General features: G+C 53.4%; 1 long non-coding RNA gene and 1 pseudogene across 1 annotated transcript in view; both read left to right on the top strand.

Annotated features, from left to right (window-relative positions):
* Window positions 1-1,988: 1,988 nt before the first annotated feature.
* LOC117071293 overlaps window positions 1,989-21,975 on the top strand; it is a 30,968-nt gene continuing 10,981 nt past the window's right edge. The window contains exons 1-3 of the long non-coding RNA XR_004432230.1: window positions 1,989-2,054; window positions 17,683-17,828; window positions 20,626-20,734. This is a non-coding gene — a long non-coding RNA (uncharacterized LOC117071293). The remainder of the gene's footprint in view (window positions 2,055-17,682; window positions 17,829-20,625; window positions 20,735-21,975) is intronic.
* LOC117071292 lies at window positions 15,682-16,972 on the top strand (annotated as a pseudogene).

Here is a 21,975-nt window from a genome sequence, read left to right on the forward strand (position 1 = left end):
GTGGCTCCTGGGCTCCTGAGCGCCGATGAGCCTGATTTGTTTCCAGCCAGGCGTCCCCGCAAGCCCAGCTAGCAGAGCTCGGGGCTTTCTGGGACTCCCTTATGCTGGCAGAGGGCTGGCTGCGTCCTCATCTGATGCTGCTGACTCAAGGCCTGAGTCATTGCCAACCTCCCTGTGGTGGTTGCTGGGCCTGGGGGGTTTTGGGCAAGTTGGGCATTGCAGGTGCATAGGCCCTGGGGAGTGGGAGCTGTTGGACCACCGCCCTGCCCTGAGCAGCAGGGGGCCCTGCGTGGGCTGCATTCCAGAGCACAGGCCTGGCCTGGCCTACCTGGAGGGACTCCCCAGAGGCCAGGCGTGGCCCTGTGAACAGCGCGGTCCCGTGGTACAGTGGGAGGGTGCTGTGGCTGGGCCGGTCTGGGTCCTGGCTCTGCTGCTCGTGCTAAGGGAGGAGGCTACCCCTCCTATTGTCTTATGCCCAATTTCTACCTCCAAAGAAAGAAGAAGTAAAAACTAAAAGGCAGAAATGAAATCCACAGGCAGACAGCCCGGCGCCGCACCCTGGGCCTGGTAGTTAAAGATCAACCCTTGACGTGATCGGTTCTGTTATCTATAGATTACAGACATTGTATAGGAATGCACTGTGAACATCCCTGTCCTGTTTTGTTCCGATCTAATTACCGGTGCACACAGCCCCCAGTCACGTACTCCCTGCTTGCTCAATCAATCACGACCCCCTCACACGCACCCCCTGAGAGTTGTGAGCCCTTAAAAGGGACAGGAATTGCCCATTTGGGGAGCTCAGCTCTTGAGACAGAAGTCTTGCCGATGCCCCTGGCCGAATAAACCCCTTCCTTCTGTAACTCCGTGTCTGAGGAGTTTGGTCTGTGGCTCGTCCTGCTACAGTGCTGTCTGCTGAGATGGGGTGGTGATAACAGTCCCACCTCCTAGGGCTGCTGGATGGGAGGTGTGTGTGAAGCCCCCAAGCCGGGCCAAGCTACCATCAGTAAAAATGACCCAGATGCCAAGGCATGAGTGGGAGGCAGCAGCCTGGTCAATGGTCTGGTCAAAGTCCAGGGTAGGGGCCACAGGGCCGCTTCAGTTGTGTGCAGGGAAGGCTCCTCTGCACACACTGAGGTGGGAGGGGTGAGTGTCAGAAGAAGGAGGGTGGGTTTGTTCCACAAGCAAGGAAAGGTGACAGAGGCCTTGAGTGCAGCTTGGGGACCCTGATTCATGGGAGTGGATTGGAGGGTCCCCCTTGGTGAGCGGCAGAAGATGGTATGGCCAGGCAGAGGGGGTGAGCTGGGGCAGAGCCGGTGGGATCTGCTGAATGGTAAGGGGATGCGTAAGCGTGAACCTGAGAGAGTGCATATGTGTGGGTAGAGGCCGGGGAATCAGCATTCACTCTTTGCAGCGAGCAGAGGTAATTTACAAATGATGGGGGACCCTCAGGAGGCCGTCTGGACCCTGTGTTGCCTTCCTCTGGGGCCTCAGTCCTCTGTTCAGCCCAAGATTCCCTAGAGAAGAGCCAGGACATCTGGGGTCTCCCAGGAGCAGCCTGGTCCTCTGCAGTCCCTTTTGGGGCCTGGAGTCAATACTATGGGAGCCACAGAGCTGTGCTGGCCGTGGAATCCTGGGAGCCCCGTTTGCCTCCGTCCCTGTCGGGGCAGCCCAGCTGGAGGTTTTCCCCATCCATGTGGTGTGGGCTGGGTGCCCTGCCCCGGTGCTGGGCCTGATGGGCACCTAGGGAGGGCAGCTGGGCTGGGCCCACCCTCAGCCACTTCGTCCGGCAGTGCCATCACCCTGCTTACAGACGGACAAGGCCAGGACCCGGGGCTGGCTTGGGCCCAGAGAGTGGCTGCTGCGGCGAGGGCTGGGCCCATGCCTCCCTGACCTGGCTCCACCCAGCTCCTGGCATTTCCTTCCCCTTCTCCCCCAGGATGCCCAGCCCTCCCAGCGGGCCAGCTGGGGAATCTCATTACTCCCAACCTGTAGATGCAGAAACTGAAGCTGCAAGAGGGGAGTGGCTGGAGACTGGGAAGGAACCCAGTGGCAAGGTCGGAGTCTGCCCAGCTGGGTGGGGATGAGGCAGAGCTGTCGGGAGTCCTGGGGGAGAGTAGAGGGGCCACTGCTAGCAAACAGAGGGTGAACTGGGGCTGGGACCCACCCGGACCTGTGAGCACTGGTGTCCCTGGCCAGGTCACCTTTAGGGCCTCCTGGCAGGAAGCCTCCCACCTGGGCTGGCCTGTCTGGTCCTGGGCACCTGCTCAGGCCACACAGGAGGGGCTTCCCATGTCAGGGCAGGAGCCTTCAACTGGGGTCTGGGGTCTCTGACCACCCAAGCTCTCCATGTGGAGTGAAGGGACTTGACCCCTTTGAGCCTCCGTTTCTGCAGCTGTACCTAGGGCTGTGGGGAGGGGGATAGAAGGGAGAAGAAGGGGTGGGGGCGCTGGCAGGTCTTGTTTTGGGGGTTGGGAAGGGGACTGGCAGGAGACCCCAGTTGCTGAGATGGTGTGTGTGTGCACAATTGTTTGCCCACATCCCAAGGCACAGCTCCGGGATTACGGCCAGGCAAGAGTGGGGAGCCGACCCCAGTCGGCCACCCCCGGGGGCTTACAGAGCCGCTGGGGGTGCCAGGACTCTCCTGGGCCAAGCCTACCACAAAGGGAGCGAGGTGGAGAGAGGGAGCCCAGTCGGGGGGAGTGGGAGGAGCCACCAGGGGCTCCCAGCACTGAGGGTTCCTTTGTCCAAGAGAAGGAGCTGAGAGGCTCTCTGGGGCTCCCAGGGGAGGCTCTGATAGAGGGAGGAGGAGGGCCGACCGGAGCTCAGAGCAGGACCTGCTGTCAGTGTCCTCAGAGATTCCCCAGTGGGTTGGGGCCTGGCTCTGTGGCATTCCACATGGGCCAAGCCTCTTGCTTCTGGAAATTTCTCTTATTTTCCTACCTCCTTGTGTTTTCTGATGGGTCCTTTCTTGGGGTCCCACCTAGGCCTTCCCTCCCCTTCGCTCAGCCCAGTCTCCTGGGCAGGGTGGCCACCCAGAAGCTAAGAAGCCCTGTGGTGGCCTCTCTGTGTCCCTGAGATCTGGAACTGCAGCCCCGCCCACCTGCCTGCACTCTGCCCTCTGCCGTCGCCCGGGGAATTAGCTGCCTATGAAGGGTCCGCTGGGCTGGGGGCCGGGGAAGGTGGCTCGGCAGCCCGCAGCCCTGCGTTCTCTGGATGGACTGCAGGAAGGGTGCTCTGGGGAGCCCCCGGGCTCCGCTGTAGGGGAGGGCAGGCTTCGCGCTGCTGTGTGGGGGCCGAGGCGGCAGCTGCGGTGCTGAGTCACGCTCCGGAAAATGAAGGAAGCAGAGCTTCCACCACCATCTGCCTCCTCCTTGGGAGGAGGAGGAAGGGGAGGAGGTGGAAAGAGGTGGAGTAAGGGAGCCGGGCTCAGAGCAGGGCTGCAGGCACGGGGTGGGGGCATCCGGCAGGCCCGTGCCCTGCCTGTCCCAGACCGAGTGGGGTGAGGGCAGGTGGTTCTTCCCGAAGCAGCTCTCACCTCTTCATCAGGGAAGGGGGTGTTCAGTGATCCCGCCTAGCAGAACCAGGCCACACCAGGGACTCCCTCCTCCCTGCCCCACCTCGGGGAACCAAGAACCTCCAGGGCTCTCCGGAGCTCAGCAGGCTCAGGTGCTAAGTCCCACTCCCCCCGCGTGTGGCCTGGCTGTCCCCAGTCCCCAGAGGCAGTGGGAACTTGACACAAAGTCCTCAGCCAGCCACAGCCTTCTGTCCCCCATAGCGTTAGGAACCTCCAGCCTGCTGGCCGCAGAGTCCAGGGCAGCGGTGGGGGAAGGGGGCTACTCTGAAGGGGGTGTGGTAAGGCCCCCCCAGCTCTCCCTCTGGAAGGTGGCTGCTGCCTGTCAAACCCAGGGGTGCAGCCCCTCCTCTTGCCTCCAAAGGACAGGGGTGGATACCCGGGATGCCCCTATGTCTGGGGAGCCCCCCTTAGCTGCTCTGCCCTCCTGTCCTCCTGGCATGACATGTTTCTCCCCTGTCACGTGCAGATGTGGCAACCAACACCCAAGGCTGGCGGTCCCCCCAGGCCCTCCCCGTGGGTCTCCCCAGTGGCAGAAACCGGAGCTGAGTAGGTCTGTAGGTTTCAGCTCTAGTAACCGCAGACCCCAGCCTCAGCCTCTCACCCCTCAGGCGGCCCTGGGTCAGGGATCCCTCTTTGCTTCCTAGGCATGTGATTTGCTTCTCTGGGCTTTCCGCTCTTCTACTAGAATGGGTGGTCCTGACACACGGAATCCAGCAGGAATCCTGGGCCGGTTCTGGCGGGGCAGTCCCCCGGCTGCTGTGTGTGGCTCTTCATAAGGACACAGGAGTCAGGAACCTTGTGGCTGCAAAGGCCAGAGACCCGACCTAGTGAGGGCAAAAGAGGGAGGGAATTGATGGGCTGATGTCATAGGAGTCAGGGAAGGTGGCCAGGCCAGGACAGCTGCCCCCGCACCCCCCCCACAACACCCGCCTCTGACTCTACTTCACCCTGATTTTGCTGTTCCCTCCCCCAGGCTGGGGCCACAGTGGCTGCAGGTCCAGGCTCGCTGCTCCTTGCCCTGGGGCCCTGGGAGGAGGGACAATATTGTTTGTGAGAAGTCTACCCCTAGGAGTAACCCTGGGAACATTGGGGCTCCCAGGCCCACCCTTAAACAGTCTCTGGGAGGAGGTCTGGGGAGAGGGAGATGCTACGAATGGAAGACCCTTTCTAAAACACAAGGTTTAAAAAGCAGGGTGGTAGCTTCTAAGTGCGGGGTCTGCAGGTGCTTTGGACCTGCCTACCTGAGGCCCTTGCCCACAGGCAGAAGTGGCCTTGCTGGAAGGGCACGGTGCTCATGACCACCTGCCACACTTGTGTCAGACTGGACACAGGGCTGTGGAGGCCTCCGAAGGGCTGCTGGGGAGGCGCTGGCCAGCCTGGCCTGGCCATCAGGATGATCAGGGTCCAGAGACAACTCCTTGGTGCTGGGAGTGGAGAGGTCACCTTTGTGTGATGTCTGATTGGTGCTGGGAAGTCAAGGATCCTGGCAGGCAGGGCTTTGAAGTCTGTAGGCAAGTCACCCCCCCGCCCCCCACCCCTAGCAAGGCACCCAGGTCCGGGACATATAACTTGTGTGGCAGAACATGGGGCTTCCTCTTCCTGGAGCATAACCAAACATTCCCATTTTACAGATTCAGAATCTGAGCAGGAGAGTCCCAGAGGAGATAAGAGGTGTCAGAGCTAGGAGTTTTCCCATCAGCTGGCACTTCATTTACTCCCACTCTGGCCCCGTCATGGGGCACGTAAGGCTGCTTAGTGTTAAAACCTCTTACATAGTACAAATCCCATTCATTCATCTACCCATCCAGGCATCCACCCATCTATCCACCAATCTGTCTACTCTTCCACCCACCCAGCCAACCTGCTCCATCCATCCATCCATCCATCCATCCATCCACTCATCCATCTACTCACCCATCCACGGATCCACCCATCCATCACCTATTCACCCACCAACCCACCCACCCCCATTATCCATCTGTCCATCCATCCATTCATCCATTCACCCACCACCATCCGTCCATCTAACCACCTACCCACACATCCACCCACCCAATCCATCCATCTGTTCATTCATCCACCCATCCACCCACCATCCATCCATCCACCCATTCACCCACCATCCATCTATCCCACATCCACCCACCCCACATCTATTCAACATTAATTGAAAGCCTGCTATGTGCTGGGCACAGGATTGGCAGTGGTGGTACCAGGTAAGCAAGGGCACAGCATCACCCAAGTGGGTTGTAGCTTTAGTAAATAAAGGTACAGGGCACAGAGGTAAATTTGAATTTCAGATAAGCAATGAATACAGATTTAGGATAAGTATATCTGATACGGTTTGGATTTGTGTCCTTACTCAAATTTCATGTCAAATTGTAATCCACAGCCTTGGAGGAGGGGCCTGGTAGGAGGTGACTGGATGATGGATGCGATTTCCCCCTTGCTGTTCTCCTGATAGTGAGTTCTCAGGAGATCTGGTTGTTTAAAAGTGGGTAGCACCTCCCCTTTGCTCTCTTCCTCCTGCTCCAACATGACTGTAAGCACAGCTGAGTCCTCCCCAGCTGTGCTTCTTGTATAGCCTGCAGAACCATGAGTCAATTAAACCTCTTTTCTTTATAAATTACCCAGTCTTGGCCGGGCGCGGTGGCTCAAGCCTATAATCCCAGCACTTTGGGAGGCTGAGACGGGCGGATCACGAGGTCAGGAGATGGAGACCATCCTGGCTAACACGGTGAAACCCCGTCTCTACTAAAAAAAAATACAAAAAACTAGCTGGGTGTGGTGGCGGGCACCTGTAGTCCCAGCTACTCAGGAGGCTGAGGCAGGAGAATGGCATAAATCCGGGAGGCAGAGCTTGCAGTGAGCTGAGGTCCGGCCACTGCACTCCAGCCTGGGCGACAGAGTGAGACTCGGACTCAAAAAAAAAAATACAAATAAAAAAATAAAAAAATAAAAAAATTACCCAGTCTCAGGTAGTTTTTTTTTTTTGAGATGGAGTTTAGCTCTTGTTGATCAGGCTGGAATGCAATGGTATAATCTTGGCTCACTGCAACCTCCGCCTCTCGGGTTCAAGCAATTCTCCTGTCTCAGCCTCTCCAGTAGCTGGGATTACAGGTATCTGCCACCACGCCTGGCTAATTTTTGTATTTTTAGTAGAGATGGGGTTTCATTATATTGGTCTGGTTGGTCTCGAACTCCTGACCTCAGGTGGTCCACCCACCTTGGCCTCCCAAAGTGCTGGGATGACAGGTGTGAGCCACTGCACCCGGCCTCAGGTAGTTCTTTATAGCAATGTGAGAACGGGCTAATATAATGTCCTATGCAATATTTGGCACCAGCATGTCCCAAATATTGTATGAGACACTCTTGTACTGAAATTTATTTGTTGTTTATCTGAAATTTAGATTGACCTGGGAGTTCTGTATTTTATCTGACAACCCCACCCCAAGGTGCTTGCTGTCAGGGGGTGAAATGATGCAGGTGGGAGACGCCTGGACGCATGCAGAGGGCTATATAGGACAGAGCAGCTCTTCCTGCCTGCAGGAGTTGAGCAAACCTCTCTGGAGAGAGCTCCACCTGTGTGCTGAGCACCTTTTGTCTTCTCAAGAACCTCCACACCTTGGCTGTGCCTTCAATGGATTCCGTCCATCAGAGTCTTCCAATAGCACTGGATGAACTCAAGCCTCTGCTGATACTGTCCGTATTAGTCTGTTTTCATACTGCTATAAAGAACTGCCTGAGACTGGGTAATTTATAAAGGAAAGAGGCTTAATTGACTCACAGTTCCACATGGCTGGGGAGGCCTCAGGAAACTTACAATTATCGGGGAAGGGGAAGGGGAAGGGGAAGCAAGTACCTTCTTTCCAAGGTGGCAGGAGAGAGAGAGTGTAGGGGAAACTGCTACTTTTAAACCATCAGATCTCATGAGAACTCACTATCAGGAGAACAGCCTGGGGGAAACCACTCCCTGATCCAGTCACCTTCCACCAGGTGCCTCCCTACACACATGGGGATTACTATTCGAGATGAGATTTGGGTGGGGACACAGAGCCAAACCATGTCACTGTCTGCAGCACCAGGTCCAAGCACCCATTCCTTATATTGGAGTCTCTGCGGACAGCAGGGCTTTCTAACCCATCACCTTCCTGCAGACAGCCCCCCCAGGGAGTCCTCCGCTGGCACAGCAGGCCAGGGTCTCCCCCACTCCCCAGCCTGGCAACATCCTCAGGACAGGACGCTGACTCAGACCCTCTGAGTCTGCAGGGCGGGTGCAGCAGTCCCCCACTTCTGGCCCACCCCTCAGTTCCTCCAAGGCTTCAGCCCTCCGGCTCCTGCTTACCCTCCCATCATGCCTGTGGCCGCCCAGGGCAGTAGGCTCCTCATGAGGCTCCATCTGGGCATTTGCTCTCGCCTCTTTCTGCCAGACTATCACCTCCTGAAGGGAGGGCTGAGTCTCTTTGTTGTTTTCTCCCCTATTTATGTTTGGCAATAACAATAGCAGCTACTGCGTATTAAGGGCCTCCTGTGCTGTATAGGCACTTAGAAATATCATCTAATTTAATCTTTCTAAAAAAACGCTATGCATTTGGTAATATTAGCATCTGCATTTTGCAGTTGCAAAAGCCAAGGCTCAGCGACGGAGAGAAACTTGCTTCCGGTCACCCAGCTAGTGATGGAGCGCAACAGAACAGCTTTATTAATTTGAAAAATGCTTGTTATTAAAACGCAAATGAATGCAAACATGTACAAAAAAGAGTCTCTAAAAGTCACTTTAAATCCAACCACTAAGAAATAACCCTCATTAAACTGCTAAACCTTGTTCCAGATGTCTTGCTTGGTATTTACGTAGAGAGACAGAGAAGAGGGCTGAAGAAGGCAAGAGTAGCTGAGAAGCGGAGGGGGATAAGATGATAGGCTTTATTTCCAAATAAAATATCAAATTTTATTTCATTTGGATTTAAGTGGAAAGAGTTGCTGCATTTCAGGTAAATATTTTACCACAACAAAAGATACTGGTTCCTTAATGATCTCCTTAGATTTAAAAAAATGACTATGGCGAACGTTAAGTGGCTGGGTCATTATGTTTATGAAACCACATATTTTACAATTACCAGGTCTACTGATTCTGTAGGGGAATGAGAAGCACCACTCAGGCTTCCTCCCATGTTCCCTCCTTCCTCTGCTTCCCAAATGTGCTGGTTAAATAAATGATTGTGTTTAGCTGACTTTTCACTGACATATGGTGGAGATATGGAAAGATACAGCCAGTCCAGCCTGGGCTGTCTTCACAAACTGAACACACTTCTCTAACCGACATCCAGACAGAATTAGACCATCCCCAGCCCCTGTACCCCCAGATTTCCCCATCAGCACCCCCAGGTTAACTGTATCTTTTGTTTTTTTCAGACGGAGTTTCACTCTTGTTGCCCAGGCTGGAGTGCAATGACACAATCTTGGCTCACTGCAACCTCCGCCTCCCAGGCTCAAGTGACTCTCCTGCCTCAGCCTCTTGAGTAGCTGGGATTACAGGCATGTGCCACCATGCCCGGTTAATTTTTGTGTTTTGTGTTTATTTATTTATTTAGTTATTTATTGAGATCAGAGTCTTGCTCTGTCACCCAGGCTGGAGTGCAGTGGCATAAGCTTGGCTCACTGAAACCTCCACCTTCCGAGTTCACGCCATTCTGCTGCCTCAGCCTCCTGAGTAGCTGGGACTACAGGCATCCACCAACACGCCCGGCTAATTTTTTGTATTTTTAGTAGAGATGGAGTTTCACTGTGTTAGCCAGGATGGTCTCGATCTCCTGACCTCGTGATCCACCCGCCTCGGCCTCCCAAAGTGCTGGGATTACAGGTGTGAGCCACCGTGCCCGGCCTAATTTTTATATTTTTAGTAGAGACGGGGTTTCCCTATGTTGGCCAGACTGCTGTCCAACTCCTGACCTCAGGTGATCCACCCGCTTAGGCCTCCTAAAGTGCTGGGATGACAGGTATGAGCCACTGTGCCCTGCCAGATAACGACATCTTATTTGCCCCCTTCCTAAAAGGGGATTCCACAGTGTCTGGTTTCCTCCACTCAGCATACAGTCTGCAAGGTCGCCCTTGTTGCACGAGATTATACCTCAGTCATTGTCACTGCTGAGCGCCATTCCATGGGGTGAGCAGCCCCCACTCATCTATCCCTTCTACAACGAATGGGCGTTTGAGTGGCTTCTGGCTCTTGGTTTTTGTGTGGCCATGAACGTGCTCACACAGTACATGTCTTTGGTGAACAGGTGCAAGCATTTCTGTCGGGTGAAACTTGGCAGTGGGTCCACCTGTGTTCAGCTTTAATAGTTACTACCCAGCACTTCTCTATAGTGGTTCTATCAGCTTTCACGTGACGAGCAATGTGTGCGGGTTCTGGTCACTCCACAGCCTTGCTGATAACTGGAAGTGTTCACCTCGTTCGTATTGACCAGTCTGCGGGTTGTGATATTACTTCGTGATTTAATTTGCATTTTCATGATAGCCAGGGAAACTGGGGTATCTTCTTACATGTTTACTGACCGCTGGACTATCCTCTTTGGTGAAGTGTCTTCAAATCTTTTCGCTCACTTCCTAGGGAGTCGTCTGTCTTTTTCTTGTTGATTTGTAGGAGTTCTTTACATATGTTCTGGACATAAGTCTTTTGTACTTGGCTGGACACTTGTGTTGCAAATATCCCCCACCTCCTTTGTTGTGGTTGTTATACGTGTGGTTTTGCTTGTATTATTAAATTAAATTAAATTAAATTATTCAATTAATTTATTTTCTGAGACAGGGTCTCACTCTTTCGTCCAGGCTGCAGTGCAATGGCACAATCTCAGCTCACTGCAACCTCTGCCTCCTGGGTTCAAGCGATTCTTCTGCCTCAGTCTCCCCAGTAGCTGAGATCTGAGATTATAGGCGTGCACCACCATGCCCAACTAATTTTTTGTATTTTTAGTAGAGATGGGGTTTCGCCACGTTGTCCAGGCTGGTCTCGAACTCCTGAGCTCAGGCAATCTGCCCGCTTTGTCCTCCCAAAGTGCTAGGATTATAGGCGTGAGCCACCGCATCCAGCCTACTTGTATTTTAAACTCTATAACATACTACGAGTATTGTTCTGAGCCGTCTATATTCAATTAAATTTACCCACATATTTTACTTTTTCTGGTATTCTTCATTTTTTTCTACACGTTCATGTTTACATCTGCGATCATTTTCCTCTTGCCTAGATGTATTTCCTTTAATATTCCATTTACGGCAGATCTGTCAAAGATGAATTCTCCTGGCTTTTGTTTGCCTGAAAAGCCTTTATTTCACTTTCATCTCAGAAGGGTATTTTTTTCTGGTGTAGAATGTTAGGTTGGCCATGTGTTTTCTTTCAGCACTTTAAGGATATATTCCTTTGTCTCCTGGCTCCCATCATTCTCGTTCTTGATTCTCGGTCACATTTGCCTGCTTCTTGGTGTGTCTGTTGATTTGGGGTTGACCCTGTGCATTGTGAACACGACATAGTACGGACGTGCGATTCCGTTATCTTCCTCTCCAGATTATTAACTGTTTTGGTTTCGTTTCATCAAGTAGTTAACCTGACTGAACTCAAACGGTGAACACTGCCTCCTCTGTGTGGCTGGCAGGGAAATCTCTCTTCGGTTGTGTGAGTTGCTTGGGATCTGTCCTGTGTGCACATAGCTCAAGTTCTGCCAGAGATCTGAGCTGAGTTTTTGATGCAGTCTTTGGGGAATCCCTCTCTATGGCTCTCTCCTTTCTGGGATTTCCCCCTCACATTCTAGCTGCCATGGTCACCCCAAACTCTGTCCTCTGGTTCTTCGAATCATTCCATTTTCCTGACTGTCAACACCCTACAGCCTCTGTCTGGTTTTGGTCACTCAGAATGCAGTGAGTTTATATATATACACACATATATGTATATTTTATTTATATGTGTATATATACATACATATAGAGAGAGAGATGGAGTCTTGCTCTTGTCACCCAAGCTGGAGTGCAGTGGCGCAATCTCGGCTCACTGCAACCTCTGCCTGCGGGGTTCAAGTGATTCTCCCGCCTCAGCCTCCTGAGTAGCTGAGATTACAGGCGCCCACCACCATGTCCGGCTAATTTTTGTATTTTTAATAGAGATGGGGTTTCACCATGTTGGCCAGGCTGGTCTCGAACTCCTGACCTCAGGTGATAAACCTGCCTCGGCTTCCCAAAGTGCTGGGATTACAGGCATGAGCCACTGTGCCCAGCCTAGTGAGTTTATATTATGGCGTTTATGTTTTGTCTGGCAATGACAGTTGTTATTTGCACAGGAGTTGTTCTAATTGGAGTCACCTGGCCTGTATTGGGAGAAAAACCTTAGGCAGTTAGGATGGACAGAGGGGCAGGTCCCTCAACCCAGCGGGGGATGGACCCGGGTGGACTGGTGTGTAGTTTGATGGGGTTCAGGCTTCCTCTGGTTTGCCCCGGTTTAGGGGATTGGTCTCTTCAGATTTCAGCTTGGGAGCCTGGCAGGTCTTGATCTCCCCGCTTTGAAAGGCTGTGGGAAATGCAGGCCTGCCTTGCGGAGCTGCTCAGCTCCTGAGCCTCCTGCTGCAGCAGTATTGAGATCCTACAAGTGTCTTGGAGTGGTGCTGAGGGCCCTGCCGCGTGGTTGAGGCCCTGGACACTCCAATTTTGCCAGTTTCCTCCCTGTGACCATGAGAATCTTTGCTGGTTTCTTTCCCCCCAGCTGCAGCTCTCTGACTGGGCCAAGCCCAATCCTTAGCCCAGTGCCTGAGATCTGCAAATGTCCCCAGGTAAAAAGATGGCTGTGGATCACCTGCTTATCTGGAATTTTAGTCTGCTAAGTCCTTGTAGCCTCCGCAGCTCTCTGGTGCCTTCTCAGTGAGGTTTTCTTTTCTTTTTTTTTTTTTTTGAGGCAGAGTCTCGCTCTGTCGTCCAGGCTGGAGTGCAGTGGCCAGATCTCAGCTCATTGCAAGCTCCGCTTCCCGGGTTTATGCCATTCTCCTGCCTCAGCCTCCCGAGTAGCTGGGACTACAGGCGCCTGCCACCTTGCCCGGCTATTTTTTTGTATTTTTTAGTAGAGACGGGGTTTCACTGTGTTAGCCAGGATGGTCTCGATCTCCTGACCTCGTGATCCGCCCGTCTCGGCCTCCCAAAGTGCTGGGATTACAGGCTTGAGCCACCGCGCCCAGCCCTCAGTGAGGTTTTCACCGTGTGTCCGGCCTCCTCGGCTGTTGTCAGCAGTTGTGGTGGCCTTCCCTGTGGGACCTGTCTTTCCTACTTGAAAGCAGAAGTACAGGTATTATTATTATTATTATTACTATTTTTGAGACAAAGTCTTGCTCTGTTGCCAGGCTGGAGTGCAGTGGCGCCATCCTGGCTCACTGCAACCTCCGCCTCCCAGGTTCAAGCAATTCTCCTGCCTCAGCCTCCCCAGTAGCTGGGACTACAGGCATGTGCCACCAAGCCCAGCTAATTTTTTTTTTTTTTTTGTATTTCAGCAGAGATGAGGTTTCGCCATGTTGGCCAGGCTGGTCTCGAACTCCTGACCTCAAGCAATCCTCCTGCCTCGGCCTCCCAAAGTGCTGGGATTACAGATGTGAGCTACCGCGCCTGGCCAGAAGTCCAGCTATTAGTTTTTTTTTTTTTCTTTTTTTTTGAGATGGAGTCTCGCTCTGTTGCCCAGGCTGGAGTGCAGTGGTACAATCTCGGCTCACTGCAAGCTCCACCTCCCGGGTTCATGCCATTCTCCTGCCTCAGCCTCCCGAGTAGCTGGGACTACAGGCTCCCGCCACTGCACCCGGCTAATTTTTTGTATTTTTAGTAGAGACGGGGTTTCACCATATTAGCCAGGATGGTCTAGATCTCCTGACCTTGTGATCCGCCCATCTCGGCCTCCCAAAGTGCTGGGATTATATGCATGAGCCACTGTGCCCGGCCCAGGTATTAGTTTTACACTGTCAAGGTGTATTACATTCTAGTCTGCATTTAGTCGGTTAGCCTTATTTCCAAAGCAGAATGGTTCTCATGTTCCCCCGCAGGCTCAGTGTGTGCCAGCCTCTTTGAAATTAGAAAGATCAAGGAAGAGACTGGACTGGAAAGCCTATTGGAACCCCTGCTTTCCATAAGGCATTAAAAATACCCTTTAAGGCTGGGTGCAGTGGCTTATGCCTGTAATCCCAGCACTGTGGGAGGCTGAGGCAGGTGGATCACTTGAGGTCAGGAGTTCGAGACCAGCCTCACGAACATGGTGAAAGCCTGTTTCTACTAAAAATGCAAAAATTTGCCAGGCGTGGTGCCAGGCGCCTGTAATCCTAACTACTTGAGAGGCTGAGGCAGGAGAATCGCTCGAACCCTGGAAGCGGAGGTTGCAGTAAGCTGAGATCGCACCACTGCACTCCAGCCTGGGCAACGGAGCGAGACTCTGTCTCAAAATGAAAAACAAAAACAAAAACAGAGAACCCTTTAAAATGCAGGTGAGTGTCTTTTGCCCCCGCAACACCAATCCTGGGTCTTTACCTCACAATAGCACCTTACAGGTGCTCAAAGACCAAGCTACCAGGATATTTGTAGCACTACTGTTTAGAATTCTGAAAGAGTAACCTTGGAAGGAGTCAATTTCCAACAATACATGGATTTGTTGAAAACAAATTGGCTTATGCACACAGCATAATGCGAGGTCATTTAAAATATTGTGTCAGAGTGAGTGGAAACGTGGTCAGGTTTTGTCACTGACAGATGTAAGTGGCATTCACAGCAGCCTGTGTTGTATGGTTGGCATTGTGTGTGTCACATGCATGGAGGTGTCTGGACAGGTGGAAAGTACTTGCAATCACAGCAACTGACCTCGGGCAGTGGCTGTTGGTTGTTCAGAATTCTTTTGGCTTGCCTATATTTTCTGGTGTTTTAAAACAACGATTATGTTTTTTTTTGTGGCCATGTATTTTTGAGATACTTTTTTTTTTTTTTTTGAGACAGAGTCTTGCTCTGTCACCCAGGCTGGAATGCAGTGGTACTGTCTTGACTCACTATAACCTCCGCCTCCCGGGTTCAAGTGATTCTCCTGCCTCAGCCTCCTGAGTAGCTGGGATTACAGGCACCTGCCACCATGCCCGGCTAATTTTTGTATTTTCAGTAGAGACAGGTTTCATGATTTTGGCCAGGCTGGTCTTGAACTCCTGACCTCAAGTGATCCACCCACCTTGGCCTCCCAAAGTGCTGGGATTACAGGCGTAAACCACCACCCCTGGCCTGAGATGCAGTTTACCCAGAATAAAATGCATAGACCTAAAGTATATGAGTTTTGACAAATAAAGCGGTCCGTGGAACCCACACCCAGCACAAGCCTGGGGACACTGCACCACCTCAGAGGGTCCTGGCCTTCTCTAGTCTACAGTGTATTGTGGGTAACACAAGTTAATCAGAGAAACATGCTTTCTCAGCTGGCAGAGAGAAGTTGTGTATAAGCCTGGGCTCTCCGATTAGATCGTTCTCACCAGGGTGCTCTGCAGCCAGGGGGTGCCAGGGAAGATGCCCCGTAGGTGCCCTCTGCCTGGGCCTGGGGGAGGAGGGAGGCCCTGCTGCAGGGGAGCTGGGAGCCACTGTGGCCACCATGGAGGCTGCCACTCTCCCGGCTCCAGAGCCATCTCGTCGGGGGTGCTGGTTGTGGGGACAAAAGGCCTTTGTACCCGGGACAACCTCAGCCCTGCTGTAGGGGTGGGAGGAGAGAACGGCCACATTCCGGGGTGGAGGGTGGGTCACCGGACACAAGGCCTTTCTTTCTGAGCTGCTAGTGCATGTTGGCCTGGCTGGGGACCCGGCTGGGGCCTCTGTGGCCGCTGAGGGCAATTCCAACCGGCTTCATGGGCAGTGGCCGATGGGGCTGGGGACGACTCCTGCTCTGGGGCTAGAGAGAGGGGCTCAGTCTCAGGAAACGGGGTGGGGCAGTGCGTGGGACTCAGCCACCCTCTGCGACTGAGGCCTGCCACCAGCCCAGGGCCAGCCCTTGGGGACGGGGCCACACCAGGGCTGCGGAGTGGTGGTGGAGCTCTCTGGTGGTGGAGGGTTGCCCACATCCTTCTCCTCTTCCTTTCCCTGGTCTACACCTGCCCAAGGTGTGAAAAGCCCAGGCCCTCTCTACAGCCTGCAGACAGCGCCAGGCGGGGGGAGGGTGCCGTTTGAGGACGGGACGGGCAGCCATTTGGAACTGGGACCTGTGGGCCACCAGAGAACCTAAAAGCAAACATGTCTGGCCAGCGACGGGATTAGCTCTGAGTGCGGAATCAAAACACTTCCTGTCAGTGTGAGCTCGCTCCGTGTTTTAGCGAATGAACACGGTCTTCCTGAGCCCCTTCCTGAGAGTTTGTCCCTCCCCTGCCGGGGTCCCTCCTGGAGCTTCCGGCCTTGATAGCTCCGCAGAAAATGCTAAGAGCCCAAGAAGGTTGTGAAGGGTGTGTGTGTGTGTTTGTGTGTGTGTCTGTGTGTGTGTGTCTGTTTTTGTGTGTGTCTGTGTGTTTATGTGTCTGTGTGTTTGTGTGTCTGTGTGTTTGCATCTGTGTGTGTGTCCGTATGTTTGTGTGTGTCTATGTGTGTCTGTGTGTGTCTGTGTGTGTTTGTGTGTCCGTGTGTGTTTGTGTGTGTTTGCGTCTATATGTGTGTGTCTGTGTGTGTGTCTGTGTTTGTGTGTGTTTGCATCTGTGTGTATGTGTGTGTCTGTGTGTGTGTGTCTGTGTGTGTGTGTTTGCATCTGTGTGTATGTGTGTGTTTGTGTGTGTGTTTGCATCTGTGTGTATGTGTCTCTGTGTGTTTGTGTATCTGTGTGTGTGTATCTGTGTGTGTGTGTTTGTGTTTGTGTACATCTGTGTATATTTGTGTCTGTGTGTTTGTGTCAGTGTGTGTGTGTTTGTGTGTATTTGTGTACATCTGTGTATATTTGTGTCTGTGTGTGTTTGTGTTTGTGTCAGAGTGTGTGTGTGAGTGTGTGTGTGTATGTGTACTGGGAGGGCAGTGGTCCCAGCTCCTCGAGGGCATCAGGCTCTGTGGCAGGGCCCATCTCAGCAGGAGGGTGCAACGGCCTCACCCACACTGTCCAGGCAGGTCTCCTGGGACCCCTTTTAGCCAGCACAGGTGGCTTCTCCCTAGGCTCAGACACTATCCGTCGTGGTGGTGCTTCAGACGGCAGCACGGGGAGTGGAGATTTGGGGGCCGCGGTGTTTCCCAGCCCAAGGTGCCCCAGGGCCTGCCTTGGGATGCGGGTTCCTGCCAGAAGTGCCTTTTGCTGCCTGGAATCATGCGCAATGTGGGCTCATCCCCGGTCAACCTGGGGAGCCCCAGTTGGGAGGTGAAGATGGGTTCAGGGGATCATAAAAAGGAAAAACCAACCAGATCCCGATAGAAATCCCCTGGGGTGTTGGATCATCTTGAACCAAGGGGAGGGAGGAGAGGGGCTGAGGGAGGAGAGGGGCTGCAGCTGGGGTGGGGAGTCGTGAGAGGGGAAGAGGGTGAAGCCTGCTCACAGGAGCTGCCCGTGGCCCAGGCTTTGGGTGGTGGGCACACAGGTGCCAGCAGGTGGAGGCCCAGGCTTTGGGTGGTGAGCACACAGGTGCCAGCAGGTGGAGGCCCAGGCTTTGGGTGGTGAGCACACAGGTGCCAGCAGGTGGAGGCCCAGGCTTTGGGTGGTGGGCACACAGGTGCCAGCAGGTGGAGGCCCAGGCTTTGGGTGGTGGGCACACAGGTGCCAGCAGGTGGAGGCCCAGGCTTTGGGTGGTGGGCACACAGGTGCCAGCAGGTGGAGGCCCAGGCTTTGGGTGGTGGGCACACAGGTGCCAGCAGGTGGAGGCCCAGGCTTTGGGTGGTGAGCACACAGGTGCCAGCAGGTGGAAGCTGAGCAGGGAGGAAGTTCTCATCAGCTCACCTGCCCTCTTCCAAGCCCCAGGCTGGCCTGGACTATGTAGGGAGCCTTTGGGGTCAAAAGCAATCCACCCCCTATAAACTTCTCCAAGGGCATGGACACCTTTAGGAAGGGAGGGAGATCAAATACCTTGGTTCAGATTACAGTTTTTTGTTTTTTGTTTTTTTCTAAAAATCAGAAAATGGTGAAGATGTAATCACCACACTCAGATGTAACCTCTGCAGCTGGATTTCTAAACTAGAACCACTGATCACGGGATTCAGATGTCCCTGAACTTGGATGGAAAAACGTTGCATCTTTATTTTCACCAACCTCTAGCCTAAAGTGAGTGTTCCTCAATAGAGAATGTGGCCAAAGGACCTGGCAGTCTCCACAGAACCCGAGACTCCACCGTCAGCAACGTCCTGTGTATTTTCCCGTCTCCACTGTCAGCAACGTCCTGTGTATTTTCCCGTCTCCACTGTCAGCAACGTCCTGTGTATTTTCCCGTCTCCACTGTCAGCAACGTCCTGTGTATTTTCCCATCGTGTTTCAGTTGCTTTGATGTCTTGAAGCTTCATTTTTGTTCCTTCTTCAACACTGTTGGTCGTGAGAGCTGCTGCTAGATCTGAATCAGTAGGTTTGTTTATCTGTTGCCCAGGCTGGAGTGCAGTGGCACAATCTCGGCTCACTGCAACATCCACCTCCCGGGTTCAAGCGATTCTCCTGCCTCAACCTCCTGAGTAGCTGGGATTACAGGCGCCCGCCACCACGCCCAGCTGATTTCTGTAGTTTTAGTAGAGATGGGGGTCTCACCATGTTGGCCAGCCTGGTCTTGAACCCCTGACCTCAGGTGATCCACCCACCTCGGCCTCCCAAAGTGCTGGAATTACAGGTGTGAGCCACCATGCCCAGCCTGAATCAGTAGATTAACAAGAAATTCAAAAACAATTACTTTATTATTTTGGTGACCGTATTTCAATATAGTTGGTGTATTAGTTGGTTCTCACACTGCTATAAAGATACTACCAGAGACTGGGTAATTTATAAACAAAGGAGGTTTTATTTATTTATTTATTTATTGAGACAGAGTCTTGTTTTGTCACTCAGGCTGGAGTGCAGTGGTGCAATCTTGTCTCGCTGCAACCTCCGCCTCCTGGTTTCAAGTGATTCTCCTGCCTCAGCCTCCCAAGTAACTGGGATCACAGGTGCATGCCACCGTGCCTGGCTAATTTTTGTATTTTTAGTAGAGACAGGGTTTCACCACATTGGCCAGGCTGGTCTTGAACTCCTGACCTCAAGTGATCCACCCACTTCAGCCTCCCAAAGTGCTGGTATTACAGGTGTGAGCCAACTCGCCCAGCCCACAAAGGAGCTTTAATTGACTCACAGTTCTGCATGGCTGGGGAGGCCTCAGGAAACTTACAATCATGTGGGAAGGGAAGCAGGCACCTTCTTCACAAGGTGGCAGGAGAAAGAAGTGCAAGCAGGGGAAATGCCAGCTGAAGCCTGGGCCCGGGTGATTCCTGAGGCCAAGAGTTCCCACGCCTGCCGCCTACTCGCTGGGACTCAGGGAAGTTGGTGGTGAAGTGCGGTCTGAGTCTGAAGGCCTGAGAGCTGGAGGGCTGATGGCATTAATCTCAGTGTCAGGGCCAGAGAAGGTGAGGTGAGTGTCCCAGCTCAAGCAGCATGGCAGAAAGAGTGGGGCAAATTCACCTTTCTCTGCTTTCTGTGCCACTGAGGTCCTCGGCAGACTGGGTGGCGCCACGGTAAAGCAGGTGGGCCCGCTTAACAGCACCCACTGACTCAAATACTAATCTCATCCAGAACACCCTCGGACATCCCCAGAAGTAACCAACCAGCACCCCACGGCCAGGGGAGCTGACACATAAAGTCAGCCATCACACCGCCTGCGTGGAGAGGGAGCCCACAGGAGCTGGTGCTGCTGTCTCAACTCTGACCCTCGGCAGTGGGTCGTTCTAGCCCCTGCCCCTATTTGTCTGTAGCTCCCACCCAACAGTAAGGAACCTGCCCCACCACCCACCATCCATTGACCGAACTGATAAGCTCCAGTGTGCAGGGGCAGCCGTGCAGGAATTGCTCACCTGTACCTCTCGGCAGAAGCATTTGTCTACCGGGGTACAGGGCTCACGTGCAGGTGCATTTGCTTTTGGTTTCACAGACTTCATCATTTGTGAGGGTACCCAGGTCAGCCCCCTCCCCCAGCGCCTCCAGTGAGGCTGCTCCCTACATCTGTAATACAGCCAGAGGCTCTCGCCCACACACAGCCCGCCTTCCGTCCTAGACACCCAGCCTCTTGACTGAACTTTAAAATTTGCATACGTTAAGGCTCACTCTTGCTGTAAAGTTCTGTGGGTTTTGACAGAAGCATGGTGTCGTGTCTCTGCCATTACAGTGTCGTTCACATTAGTTTCCCAGCCCTAAAAACCCGCTGTGTGCCACCGATCCAACCATTTCCTCTTTCTCAAACTCCTGGCAACAACTATTTCCATACATGTGTTTTTGTGGTGGGTTTTTGGTGAACAATTTTATCAAATTAGAAATATTTCATTTGTTTCCATTTCTAATTTGCTCAGAAAGTTTTAAAAAGTCACCCATGGCGTCACGAGACATTGGGGCCCTTTTTACCCTACCATCTGTTCACGTGGTATTTGCATGGATTGGATTCTGATATTAAACCTTCCTTGAATTCCTGGGAGAAGCCCTTACACCTATCAGGGTCCCAGCAGGAGACAGACCCACCTTTAGAGCAGGTTACTGGTAGCAGTGTTCAACAAAGAGGCTCTTTATAAAGGTGGGACAGAGTATTGGAAACCTCAAGGGGCCGTACATGTCCTAGGACTGGCCAAAGACATGCCTGGTGGAGAGAAGTTTCTGGAATGTGAAGGAGACTGCTGTGGACAGGGAGATGCCTGGAGTGGAGCCGTGACATTCCCAAGGTCATCTTACATAGTCGTCTGCCATCATTTGCAGATCCCATGTCAGCTTACTTAGCAAGCCCAACAGAATGGACAGGAAAACTTAATGTTATAAACACATAATTCTCCCCAGATGGACATAATAAGTTCAATGTGATTCTAATCAGAGTCTCATTTGGGCTTCATTTTTTTTTTTTTTTAAGAAATCAATAAATGTACTCTACATTTTTCCTGGAAGAATACCAATCAAAAGCAGCTAAGATGGTTTGAGAAAGAAGAAAACGGACACGCTGCTTGCTCCTACAAAGCCGGGTAACTGAAAGCGGCAGTGGAAGAGGCTGGGACCATGGAGGGAGACCCAGGCTGCACGGGGTGGGAGACGGCTCCGCCAGGCGTTTCCTCCTGGCGCCCCCGGGGAGCTGAGGTTTGCGTGATTAATACTTGTGCTTGGTGGGAAGGAAGTGAGAGCAGAGGGCGCTGGGCCATTACTTCTCACTTTCTGGGACTCCAGCATCCCCAGGCAGGAGTGTCTCTGTCCTGGCAGGCAGGTCTTGGGCCTCAGGTCTGAACATCTGAATGTCTGTGCACCCCTGCCAGGGCCCCTCTTGGTCCTGCAGGCTCCTGGCACTGACTGGGGCACAGGGAGCCCTGAAGATGTCTGGGGGCCTGTGGGTGCTGCAGGCACCGCTGGCTGGTTATAGTCACAACAGTCCCCCGTTGTGGGCACTTTTCCTTCCACTTCACAGTGGAGGAAACGGGTTCTGAGAGGCAGCAGCTTTCCCAAGTGCAGGTGGGGCCGGGACTTGAACCCAGATCCCTGAGAACCTGAACCCAGGCATCTGCTCTTGCTCTCCAAGCTTCCAGACAGAGAAGGAGAGGGGGTGGCGACCGTCATCCGGAGGGGCTCCAGGCGGAGGACAGGGCAAGGGAGAGCCCATTGGGCGACCTGGGGTGGAGGCACCCGGGGAGCCCAAATCGGGGCACCTGGGAGGAGGAAGTTCCCAGAGGACTGCAGACCCTGCAGCTGTGCCTCCGAGGTCAGAACCGCCCACGCCCACCAGGCAAGACGTGTGGCTCCTGGCTGCAGCCGTCAGGGCGGAAATTCACGTTTCAGCTGAGGTTTAAGACACACCTGAACCTCTGCTAAAAATACTCGGGCAGCGTGGGTCTGGTGGAGTCGGCTGCAGGGTGCATCTGGGTGGGGGTCCCCGTGAAGCCAGAATAGGTACCAGCGACCTGCAGAGCAGTGCACTGGGGGGTGTGGATGCCGGGCCTGCAGACCAGCTCCACGGGGGAAACTGAGGTGGAGTGGGGAGGGCACAGTGAGTCGCTGGCCCACGAGCCCTCGTTTGTGGCTTTGCTGGCAAACTGTGAAGCCCATGCAAGGTAGGAGAGGCCATGGGCTGGCAGGAACCTGGGAGTCCTGGGCTGCCCAGAATGTGCTGCCTCAGTTTACCCAGCTGTACCATGCAGAGACCAACCTTGCCCCTCCCTTTCTCACCAGTGGTCAGTAAGATTCAGGTGGTGTGGGACGTCGCCTGAACAGATGTGGA

This window comes from Trachypithecus francoisi, unplaced genomic scaffold, assembly GCF_009764315.1.
Source record: "Trachypithecus francoisi isolate TF-2019V2 unplaced genomic scaffold, Tfra_2.0 Lachesis_group3, whole genome shotgun sequence".
Taxonomy (NCBI): domain Eukaryota; kingdom Metazoa; phylum Chordata; class Mammalia; order Primates; family Cercopithecidae; genus Trachypithecus; species Trachypithecus francoisi.